Source organism: Urocitellus parryii, chromosome 2 (genome assembly GCF_045843805.1).
Source record: "Urocitellus parryii isolate mUroPar1 chromosome 2, mUroPar1.hap1, whole genome shotgun sequence".
NCBI classification, from domain to species: Eukaryota; Metazoa; Chordata; class Mammalia; order Rodentia; family Sciuridae; genus Urocitellus; species Urocitellus parryii.
Window position 1 is genome coordinate 147,852,024 of NC_135532.1, and position 12,030 is coordinate 147,864,053.

Here is a 12,030-nt window from a genome sequence, read left to right on the forward strand (position 1 = left end):
GGTTAATAGCCTGGCCGGTGGGGCAGCCGCTTTCAGAGAGAGAGAGATGGGCCTCCCGTGAGAGCCCGGATGGTGGAGGGTGCCTGCCGGTTCGGGCGGGGCGGGCTGCGCAGCTCCGGGTGCTGGCCGCTGGCAGAAGCGGGTGCTGGCTGCGGGACTTAACTCCTGCACCCGCCGTGGAGCCGCCTGTGGAGCCAGGTAGCTGCGGCCGAGGCCGGGTGGTTAGGAGCCAGGCAGGTGGGGCAGCCGCTCGCTGAGCGAGAGATGGACCTCTCGGGAGAGCTGCTTGCAGGAGCGGCTGATGGCTGTAGGACTGTACCTCTGTGCCCACGTGGCCAGCCAAGATCCACTTCTCTGGGACAAACTGTCACTTCCAAGAAACCTACCAGTTCTCGGCCGCTCTCCTCTTAAGGGAATTTTGTTAGAAGTTCCTCCGTAGGTAGGCTGCGGCTGTTCCAATGGGTCTTTCTGATCCCGTTAAAGTGGAGACATTGCAATCGCTGCTTCCTCGCCGGCCGTCATGATGGATCCTCCTCTACAAGAAATTCTTTATATATAAACTTTCCTACTCTGTGGCTTGCCTATTGACTACATTAAAGATTTTTTAATAGAATATGTGTATATCTTATCTCTATCAGGAATATACACTAGAGAAATTATTGCATATGTGTATTGTATATGTATAAATTATTGTATATTTTGTACACAAAATAGTGTGATGTTATTCAGAACCACAAAAACCTAACAGAAGCTTGAATACCATCAACACAAGAATGCTAATTTGTCATATGTTGATGCAGTAAAAATGCACAAATCACACCTGTTGTATTCATCTGTATTGTTAAATGCTTTAAACAACAGACTGAACAAAGTCAAAAAAGAACTATGAGAAGCAGAAAGAGACAAAATTTAAAGTTATTGTCATATATATATATATATATATATATATATATATGATTTATTTATATGTAATATAAATAAATCTCAGGATGGTGTTTTTTATTTTTTGTTTTGTTTTTCTTTTTGGACTGAGAGGGAACATGAAGAGCAAGAACAATCTAGGATCAGCAAAAGTACTGATAATGTTCTACTCTCAGCTGGTGGGTTCATGCCTGTCCATTTCATATTCCTTCCTTACTCTGTGCATATTATACACACTGTATTATACACATATATATTATAAAATTGATTTTTTTTTACAAAAAAATGTGTTTTTTCTGACTGAAAGAAAGTTTCTAAGTCTTATATATCCCAATTTGCCAATCTTGTCTTTTACACTTAATGCTTTCACCATGCTTAAATCATTCCTTACCCAAGACCATAAATATAGTCTATATTTTCTTTCAGAAGCTTTATTTTTTAACTTTCATATTTGGTCCTGGAACTGATTTTTTAATGTGATGTTAAAGGGGGTCTTTATTTTACTTGGACTTTAGAGATTAGTTCTAGTGGTACAGAATCCGAGTACCCTCCTATGTTCTAGCTCTGACATTAGGTGTCATTTTGATGGTTGGGGTTCATTTTCTTTGAGAATTAAAGTTTCAATCTTGTTACTGATATTTTGAAGATCATGCATTTCTTCCTTTAACTTGTATTAGTATTTTCACTTTGTCTTTGATTTTTAGCAATTGTGGTTAAAAAAAAATACACCTATATATTGTTTCCTTTGTATTTAATTTGCATAGAGTTTATGGCTTTATTTGTGAGAAGATACTATGTAAAATTCTGTCATTTTATCTTCTAATTTTGTCTGCTTTGTTCATTTTTCCTGCTTTGAAAACTTCTGCTCTATATATGTTAAATATTTTCACTATTTCACATATGTTATATTTTTAAAAGATTTAAAAATATATTTTCTATTCCCTTTTTTCTCTGTGCTTTGTAGTAGATATTTTTCTGATTCTAATCATTTATTAATGTCTTAATCAACTGCATTTAATCAGCATCTATTCAGCTTTTAATTTTAATTATATCATTTTAAATTCTAGAATTTCCATTTGAAGAATTTTCAATGCTTTTTAATTGGCATATAATCATTGTACACATTTATAGGGTACAGTGAGATGTTTCAGCACATGAATACAATGTGCAATGATCAAATCCGAGTAATTAGCATTTCCATCTCTTCAAACATTTATTATTTCTTCATGTTGAGAGCATTTAAAAATTCTCTCATAACTATTTCAAAATGCACAAAAAATTAATGTTAACTGTAGTCCCCTATTATAGTATTGAACATCAGAATTTAATCCTGCTGTGTTTTAGTACTCAGTAACTAACCCTTCTCTGTTTCCACGCGCCCCCCCCACCACCAATACTTCCTTCTAGTGACCTCTATTCTATTTTCTACCTCTCTAAGATCAACATTTTTAGCTTCTACGTATAAGAGCATATGCTTTGTGTCTTTCTGTGTCTGGATTATTTCTCTGAACATAATATCCTCATGCCACAAATAACAGGATTTTGTTCTTTTATCTGGCTAAAAATATTCCACTTTGCATATACACCATTCTATTGATGGACACCTAAATTGACTCCACATCTTGGCTATTGTAAATAATTCTGCAATAAACATGAAAGAGAAGATATGTCCAGATATCTCTTAGACACACTGATTTCATTTCCTTTGGTTATACACCCAATATAACTGGGTCATAATGATAGCTCATTTTTAGTTTCTTGAGGAAACTTCATGTTTTCCATATACTAATTTACATTCCCACCAACAGTATAAAAAGTTTCTCCTTTCTCCACATTCTCACCAACATTTATTATTGTTGCTTTTATGACAGGCTTTCTAACTGAGGTGAGAAGATATGCAGTGTGATTTAGTGATGTTGAGCAGTTTTCCATATACTTGTTGGTCATTTGTATGTCTTCCTTGAAGGTTTCTCTACACATAAGATGTTTTCTGCAGAAACAATTTGACTTCTACCATTCTAGTTTGGTTATGATTTATTTCTTTCTTTTGTCTAATTGCTCTGGCTAAGACTTTCAGTACAAGATTAAATGAGTAAAGTGGGAATCCTTGTCTTGTTCCAAATATTAGAGGAAAACTTTGAATTTTCTCTGCATTCACTATTATACCAGTTGTGGGTTTCTCATATATGATCTTTATTATGTTGAAGTATGCTTCTTACATACCTAATTTGTTAAGAATTTTTATCCTGAAGATATGATGAATTTTATCAAATGCTTTGAGGGCATCTATAATTCTTCTAGAATTAGCACTAAAAACTACTACAAATGTCCAGAAACAGAAAAAAACTCTATTTTAAATATTTTATTACATTAATATGAAGTGTTAATTCCATGTGTAACTGATATCCCCAAATAACTAAAAATTGGTTGACATTAGCCTCACATTAAAACTAAGGGGTCACCAAGATGTCAGGTTCTCATATATAACATTAAATCATCTTGCCTTTATATGAACTCCTCTGATAAGTTCAGTAGATGTTTTCGATGTCTGTCTGCCTTTGATTTCCTTATTACTAATTGATGGTATTATTCATTTTTATAAAAATTTCCATTATAACTAAATCACCCACAATTGGCAGTACCATAAAAAAGTGCATAAAATTTACCAATTGCATCAGCCCCAAGACAGAGGGTTCCCAGCTGGTTTCTTATATTCTTACCATGTGTTTAATCCAGATTGCTATGAAAACTCAACTCAAATGATCATTATATCTTCTTCCTTTTCCAGATATATAAACTTAACTCTGATAAAATCTGCAGGATATTTCTCAGCTTCTTATGACATACTCCCACACAATCAGAATCTCTCCCATCTGTTGTTCCAAAACATTAGTTTTGGGCCCTGAAGTCTTTTTCTATGCTAGGGTTGAAGAAAGATATTAGTTCTTAATGAAAGCTTTTTATAGTAGTTTACCATTTTATCTGTTCTATATTTTCATGTGATATGAAATAGGAACTATCAACAAAAGAGCTCTTTTTGGAGTCCCAAGCATAGGTCTTCTTTATACTTGTTATTTTTCCCATGGCACTAGGGATGCCCCTTTTCATATAAGAATCACCCTTCAGAAAATATTGAGAGGTGTTTGCTTAATGATATAGTTCATGGAAATACAGAGATTTTTTTTATTTGTTTCTTCAAAATAACAGAAAGTGGACCAAAAAAAGTGTTAGGCTAATTACATTTATCCATTTCCTCCCAAGTTGTCATTTGTCAGTGCCACTGAGCATCTTTCCCACACATTCTGAGGGTTCGGGACTAGTGAGAAGTTGTAACCCTTCTAAAGGGAAAACGATCCTTCTTCAGTAAAAAGAATATTTGTGGCTATGGCTCCTTCCTCGAAACTAATCTATAGCTCATATCTTTATGTCAAGAAGTATTTAATCATAAAATTGTGAATGTAGTGAAAAAAGTATAGAGTATTGTCTTAACTGTAAGTGTGTACGTCTATAAAACATACACACACATATAAGAATATGTCAAAATGTTAACCAGTTAGATCAGATGCCAGATAATTTTTCTAGGTAATTGATATTATTTTTCTAATTTTATTTAACAGGCATATAAAGCTTTAAAAAAATAAAACCTAAATATTGTTTTATCAGGGGCTGGACATGTGTTTCAGTGGAGAAAACTTGCCTGCCATGTGTGAGACCTGGGTTTGATCCTCAAGTGCCACATATAAATAAATAAATAAAAGATTCAGTGACAACTAAAAAAATATTTTTTTAGAAAAGATTATTTTATCAAGAATTCATATATGTTTTGGGCTTGTCTAAGTACGTGAGTTAATAAACATCAAATACATAAATAACTACTCTGGATCTTAGATTTTTTGATCTGTAAAATAATGATTTTCACAACATAGTTACAAAAATCTCATGAATGTATAGCATACTAAAATTCATATAGAAAGTTCTTATATGATAAGCAGTAGGTCATAAGGAACTTTAAAATTAGTAATATTTAAAGTTTCTCTTTGCTAGAACAAATCCTGGGCTAGTCTATTCTCAATAACTGTTAACTATTAATTCACCACACAGGAAATAAAATTCATTTTTTTCATGCACTACAAACTTAAAGCCATGGGTCTTAAAGATCATGTGAATCTACAAAGGTATAAAATGATATAATGAAGATGCCCACCTCCTTTTTTCTATTGAAGAATCATCATGACAATGTGCAAGGAAATCTATGCTATTAGGCAGAGTAATATGAGAGATTAGAAATCAACAGCTCTGGTGAGCTGAGGTTAGTTAAACTATGGGCAGAAGTGAATTTTTAAAATTTCTGGAGAGGTAAAAGATGAGCATTATTTGTAACATGGATAAACCTAGAAGTCATTATGCTAAGAAAACAATATAGACACAGAAAAACAAATACCACATTATCTCACTTATATGTAGAATTTTCAAAAGCCAAATTCAAAAATAGAAAGTAAAATGGTGGTCATAAATGTCATCATAAATACCTGACATCTGTGTCACCCTTCATTAAATAAGTAAATAAATTTGCCCCAAAAAATGCTGAGCGGGAAAGTGGTTTCTATGGAGTTTTATACTTGCCTCACTATTTGGTTTAAAGAGTTCTGGGTTGGTAGTCAAGGTGATGATCTAGATTAGAGTTCCTGCCTTGCTACCTGTTCATCTTAGCCCCCAGTCCATAACTACTCTGGATCTTAGATTTTTTGATCTCTAAAATAATGATTTTCACAACATAGTTGCAAAAATCTCATGAATGTATAGCATACTAAAATTCATATAGAAAGTTCTTATATGATAAGCAGTAGGTCATAAGGAACTTTAAAATTAGTAATATTTAAAGTTTCTCTTTGCTAGGAAAAAAAAATATTTACATATTGATCATAGTTATTGTATTCTATTTGGGACCTGTTTTAGTCAGGTTTTTCACTGCTGTGACCAAAAAGACCTGATAAGAACAATTAGAGGAGGAAATGTTTATTGGGGGGCTCTCAGTTACAGAGGTCTCCATCCATAGATGACTGACTCTATTCTCCAGAGCCTAAAATGAGGCAGAACATCATGGCAGAAATGTGGGATGGAGAAAATCAGCTGGGGACATGTTACTAGAAAGGAGAGAGAAAGAGGGAGAGCTCTCTTCACCATGGACAAAATACATACCCCAATAGTATGCCCCAGTGACCCAGCTCCTCCAGCCACACACTACCTGCCTAGACTTACAACCCAGTTAATTTGTGGATCAATGATTATGTTAAGTACCAATTAGGTTAAGACTCTCATAATCCAATCATTTTACCTTTAAATCCTCTTGTATTGTCTCACATATAAACTATTGGGGGACACCACATATCTAAACCACAGCATTCTACCCTGGGCCCCCAAAAGATCAGTCTCATCTGACAATGCAAAATACATTTGGTCCACTTCAAGAGACCCCATAGTCTCAACAGTTCCAAAAGTTCAAATCTAATGTCTTCTTTTGTTTGTTTCCTTTTTTGTTTTCATTAACTTATTTATTTATTTATATTAATTAGGTATATATGACAGCAGAATATATTTTCATTCATTGTACACAATTACAGCACAATTTTTCATTTCTCTGGTTGTACACAATGTATAGTCGGACCATATGTGAGGTCATACAAGTTCCTAGGGTGATAATCAACCATCTTTCCTGCCCTTATGCCCCTTCCCCATCCCATCCTCCACTTTGCCCAATCAAAGTTCCTCCATTTTTTTCCCATGCCCCTTCCCCAGTATGGATTACCATCCACTTATCAGAGAGAACATTCAGCCTTTGTTTTTTTGGAATTGGCTTACTTTGCTTAGCATGATATTCTCCAACTCCATCCATTTACCTGAAAATGCCATGATTTTATTCTCTTTTAATGCTAAGCGATATTCAATTGTAGATAGATAGATAGATAGATAGATAGATAGATAGATAGATAGATATCACAGTTTCTTTATCCATTCATCTATTGAAGAGCATATAGGTTGCTTCCACAGTTTAGATATTGTGAATTGAGCTGCTATAAACATTGTTGTAACTGTGTTACTGTAATATGCTGATTTTAAAGTCCTTTGATATAGACCAAGAAGTGGGATACTTGGGTCAAACGATGATTCCATTTCAAGTTTTCTAAGGAATCTCCATACTGCTTTCCAGATTGGTTGCACCAATTTTTAGTCCCACCAGCAATGTATGAGTGTGCCTTTCCCCAAAATCCTCACCAACACTTATTGTTGTTTGTATTCTTAATAACTGTCATTCTGACTGGCATGAGATGACATCTTCATCACCTCAGATTAGGCCCTGACTTCCTTAAAAAGACTCCTAAAGCACAAGAAATAAAATCAAGAGTTAATAAATCAGATGGACTGAAACTTAAAAGCTTCTTCTTGGCAAAAGAAACAATCAATGATGTAAAAAGAGAGCCTACATTTTGGGAACAAATTTTTGCCTCACACACATCAGATAGAGCACTAATCTCCAGAATACATAAAGAACTCAAAAAACTTAACACCATAAAAACAAAAACCCAATGAATAAATTGGCTAAGGATCAGAACAGACAATTCTCAGAAGAAGATATACATTCTATCAACAAATAAATGAAAAAAAATTCAACATCTCTAGTAATTAGACTAATGCAAATCAAGTTTAATGTCTTCACTGAGACTCGAGGCAAACACTCAGCATAAGTCCCTGTAAAAACCAAATTGCATATATCCAATATATATAGGAACAGCCAGGTGCAATAGCCCACTCCTGTAATCCCAGCATCTGGGGAGGCTGAGGCAGGAGGATCACAATTTCAGCAATTTAGCAAGTCCCTAGATAATTTAGCAAGACCCTATCTCAAAATAAAAAATAAAAAGGGTTATGGATGTGACATAGTGGTTAAGTACCCCTGGGTTCTATTCATGTAACCAAAACAATTTAAAAAAAGGAATATGTTAAATATTTCCATTCCAAAATGGATAATTAGGGGCATAGAAAGAAGGGCTGGAACCAAAGCAAGATCAAAGTCCAATTGGGCAAACAAGTTCTGTAACTCTATGTCCAGCATCTCAAGCACATGGCATCCTAATGTTCTCTCCAAATGGCTTGTGCAGTTCCATCCTATGGCATTGCTGGTTGCAGCTCACATGACCTCTCTGTTGTCTTTGCTCAATTCCTGCAACTTTCCTTGGTTGGCGTTTCTTGGGTGTCTCCACTGCAGCTTCAGCTTCCTCCTCATTTCTCCCTGAATTGCCCTTTCAGGGGCAGTATGCAGTGACTCTGACTCTGCTACACATTGCCTGGCCTCCCTGGCCTTCATTGAAATCTTGGTGGATGTCTCTATGACCCCCTAACTCCTGCATCCTGCATTCCTATAGAACTGGTACCATGTGGTTGCTGCCAGGGTCTTCTACCATCTCAAGCAGCAGCCAAGCCTTCAGGGACCACAGCTGTGGCAGCCTCTGAGTACCAGGGTGTCTGAGCATCGTGAAAAACTTATTCAGCTGCCCTGTGCAAACAGGGTGCCCCACTGCTCTCTTCTCAAGGGAGAAACCATTGAGCCTGATGCCTTCAAGGCAACTTTACTATTATTTCTTGGTAAAGTATTTAGAGTTTCTTTAGTGGTGTAATGTCTTTAACAACCATACCTTCCTCAGCCCCAGTTTAACTAGCAGTTTTATGGCTAATGCAAGTTTTTCAAATCTTTCTGTTTTGCATTCTATTTCTGATTATCACAATAAACTTCTCTAAAAGCCTCAACAATATCCAAGCCATTGCTTAAATGCTATGATGCCTAGAAATTTCTTCTACATTAAAAAGTCCATCACCTTTAAATTGAACCTCATTGAGTCTCAGAACATGGTCAAACTTTAGACAATTTCTTATCCAGAACATAACAGGAATGACCTCCTTTTCCTCTGAAACCTCATGAACACTGCTTTTCTGTCAATACTCCTCCCAGCATTCTGGTATTCTGAGCCCCAACAATGTAAAGCTTTTCCAGATTGCATCTCTAAACGTTCCGAAATTCCTCCCACAAATTCCAAAAAGCTCCAAAATCTTCTTAACCACATGGTCAGTTTAGTCACAGCAACCACCCCAGGCCCTTTACCTGGGGTACAGTGTTTTAGTCAGCTTTTTCTTCACTGTGACCAAAAAACCTTACAAGAACAATTAGAGGAGGACAAGTTTATTTGGGGGCTCACAGTTTCAGAGGTCTCAGTCCATAGATTTCTATTCCTCAGGGCTTGAAACAAGGCCAAACATCATGGCAGAAGTATGTGGTGGAGGAAAGAAGCTGGGGGCATGGCATCAGGAAGAGTGGAGGGCGGGTAATGCTAGCTCCAGAGCTCTTCACCATGGACAAAATATGTACCCCACAGGCATGCCTCCAATGATACACCTCCTCTAGTCATACCCTACCTGCCTACTGTTATCACCCAGTCAATCCCTACCAGTGGATCAATGCCCTGATTAGGTTAAGGGTCTCCTAACCCAATCATTTCACTTGTAAACCCTCTTGCATTTTCTCACACATGAGCTTTTGGGGGAACACTACATATTTAAACCAAAATAGGACCCTAAATCATAGGAGGAATAGCAATGATATGTGATCACACTATGCAAAAGAAATGAAATAGCCACCCCTAAATTCCAAGTAAATGAATACTATTTATTTTTATTATTTTTGTGATATTTTTGTGTAAACACACCATAGTCAACAAACAGTTCAACGGAAATTGAGATGATCAAAAGGCAGTTGCACGCATTGTACTAATTTGCAAGGCAGCGATCACTGTGGCTGACACACACTTAAAGTATGTTGCAAGTGTCTGCCTTGCACAGGGAGTTTTAGGTGAGTGGTGAGAAATCAGGGTGTGAAAGGAAGATAGGAAATAATTACTCAATAGTTTTTGGAAACTATCCTTTAATTACCGTCAAATCACACCAACTATTGACTATGTTAAGACTAATAACTTAGACTGGAGTTGTGACTCAGTGGTAGAGCGCTTGCCTGGTATGCAAGAGGCCCTGGGTTTGATTCTAAGCACTGCTTATAAGTAAATAAATAAAATAAAAAGACACTAAACACTGACAACTAAAAAAAATATTTAAAAAGAATAATAAGTTATTATTTAAGATTCTTTTTCCTAATTTAAATTTTGGAAGTCTCAAAAGGTAGAAAACTTAAAGAAAAAAATGTTTTAATTCAAATTTAAAACAGCTAATTTTTTTAGAACACACTGATAAAACTGGTTGTAAAAATAGAGATTTACTACTTTATAGCCAAGAAATCTGAGGAAAAATGTTTACAACTTTATTAGAGCTCATCAGGAGATGGGACTCTCCATCCAGCCTTCTTGGTACATTGATTTGGGACCCTAAAAATGTTTGCAGGATAGCTCTTCCTGTTTTATATATCACATCTAAAAAGAACTATATATGAGCTCTAAAATACATCAGATTTTGTAACCTGCACTTATACTTAATATTCTACCATAAACATTTCTTTCATAATAAATCTTTGCAATTTTTAATTTAAATGGTGGCATGTATTCTGGTTTGGTTCCACAGTCTAGCTATTGTGAATTGTGCTGCTATGAACCTCGATGTGGCAGTATCCCTGTAGCATGCTCTTTTAAGGTCTTCAGGGAATAGTCCGAGAAGGGCAATAGCTGGGTCAAATGGTGGTTCCATTCCCAGCTTTCCCAGGAATCTCCATACTGCTTTCCAAATTGGTTGCACCAATTTGCAGTCCCACCAGCAATGTAAAGTGTACCCTTTTCCCCACATCCTTGCCAGCACTTGTTGTTGTTTGACTTCATAGTGGCTGCCAATCTTATTGGAGTGAGATGGTATCTAAGGGTGGTTTTGATTTGCATTTCTCTGACTGCTAGAGATGGTGAGCATTTTTTTATGTATTTGTTGATTGATTGTATATACTCCTCTGAGAAGTGTCTGTTCAGATCCTTGGCCCATTTGTTGATTGGGTTATTTGTTATCTTATTGTCTAATTTTTTGAATTCTTTGTATACTCTGGATATTAGGGCTTTATCTGAAGTGTAAGGAGTAAAAATTTGTTCCCAGGATGTAGGCTCCCTATTTACCTCTCTTATTGTTTCTCTTGCTGAGAAAAAACTTTTTAGTTTAAGTAAGTCCCATTTGTTGATTCTTGTTATTAACTCTTGTGCTATGGGTGTCCTGTTAAGGAATTTGGAGCCTGACCCCACAATATGTAGATCGGAGCCAACTTTTTCTTCTATCAGTCTCTGATTTGATATCAAGCTCCTTGATCCATTTTGAGTTAACTTTTGTGCATGGCGAGAGATAGGGATTCAGTTTCATTTTGTTGCATATGGATTTCCAGTTTTCCCAACACCATTTGTTGAAGATGCTATCCTTCCTCCATTGCATGCTTTTAGCCCCTTTATCAAATATCAGATAGTTGTAACTTTGTGGATTAGTCTCTGTGTCCTCTATTCTATACCATTGGTCCACCCACCTGTTTTGGTACCAGTACCATGCTGTTTTTGTCACTATTGCTCTGTAATATAGTTTGAAATCTGGTATCGCTATACCGCCTGATTCACACTTCCTGCTTAGCATTGTTTTTGCTATTCTGGGTCTTGTATTTTTCCATATGAATTTCATGATTGCTTTATCTATTTCTACAAGAAGTGCCGTTGGGATTTTGATTGGCATTGCGTTAAACCTATAGAGAACTTTTGGTAATATCGCTATTTTAATAATGTTAGTTCTGCCTATCCATGAACAGGGTATATTTTTCCATCTTCTAAGATCTTCTTCTACTTCTCTCTTTAGGGTTCTGTAATTTTCATTGTATAAATCTTTCACCTCTTTTGTTAGGTTGATTCCCAAGTATTTTATTTTTTGGGGGGATATTGTGAATGGAGTGTTTTTCCTCATTTCCGCTTCAGAAGTTTTGTCGCTGATATACAGAATGCCTTTGATTTATGCATGTTGATTTTATATCCTGCCACTTTGCTGAATTCATTTATTAGTTCTAGTAGTTTCTTTGTAGACCCTTTTGGGTCTTCTAGGTAT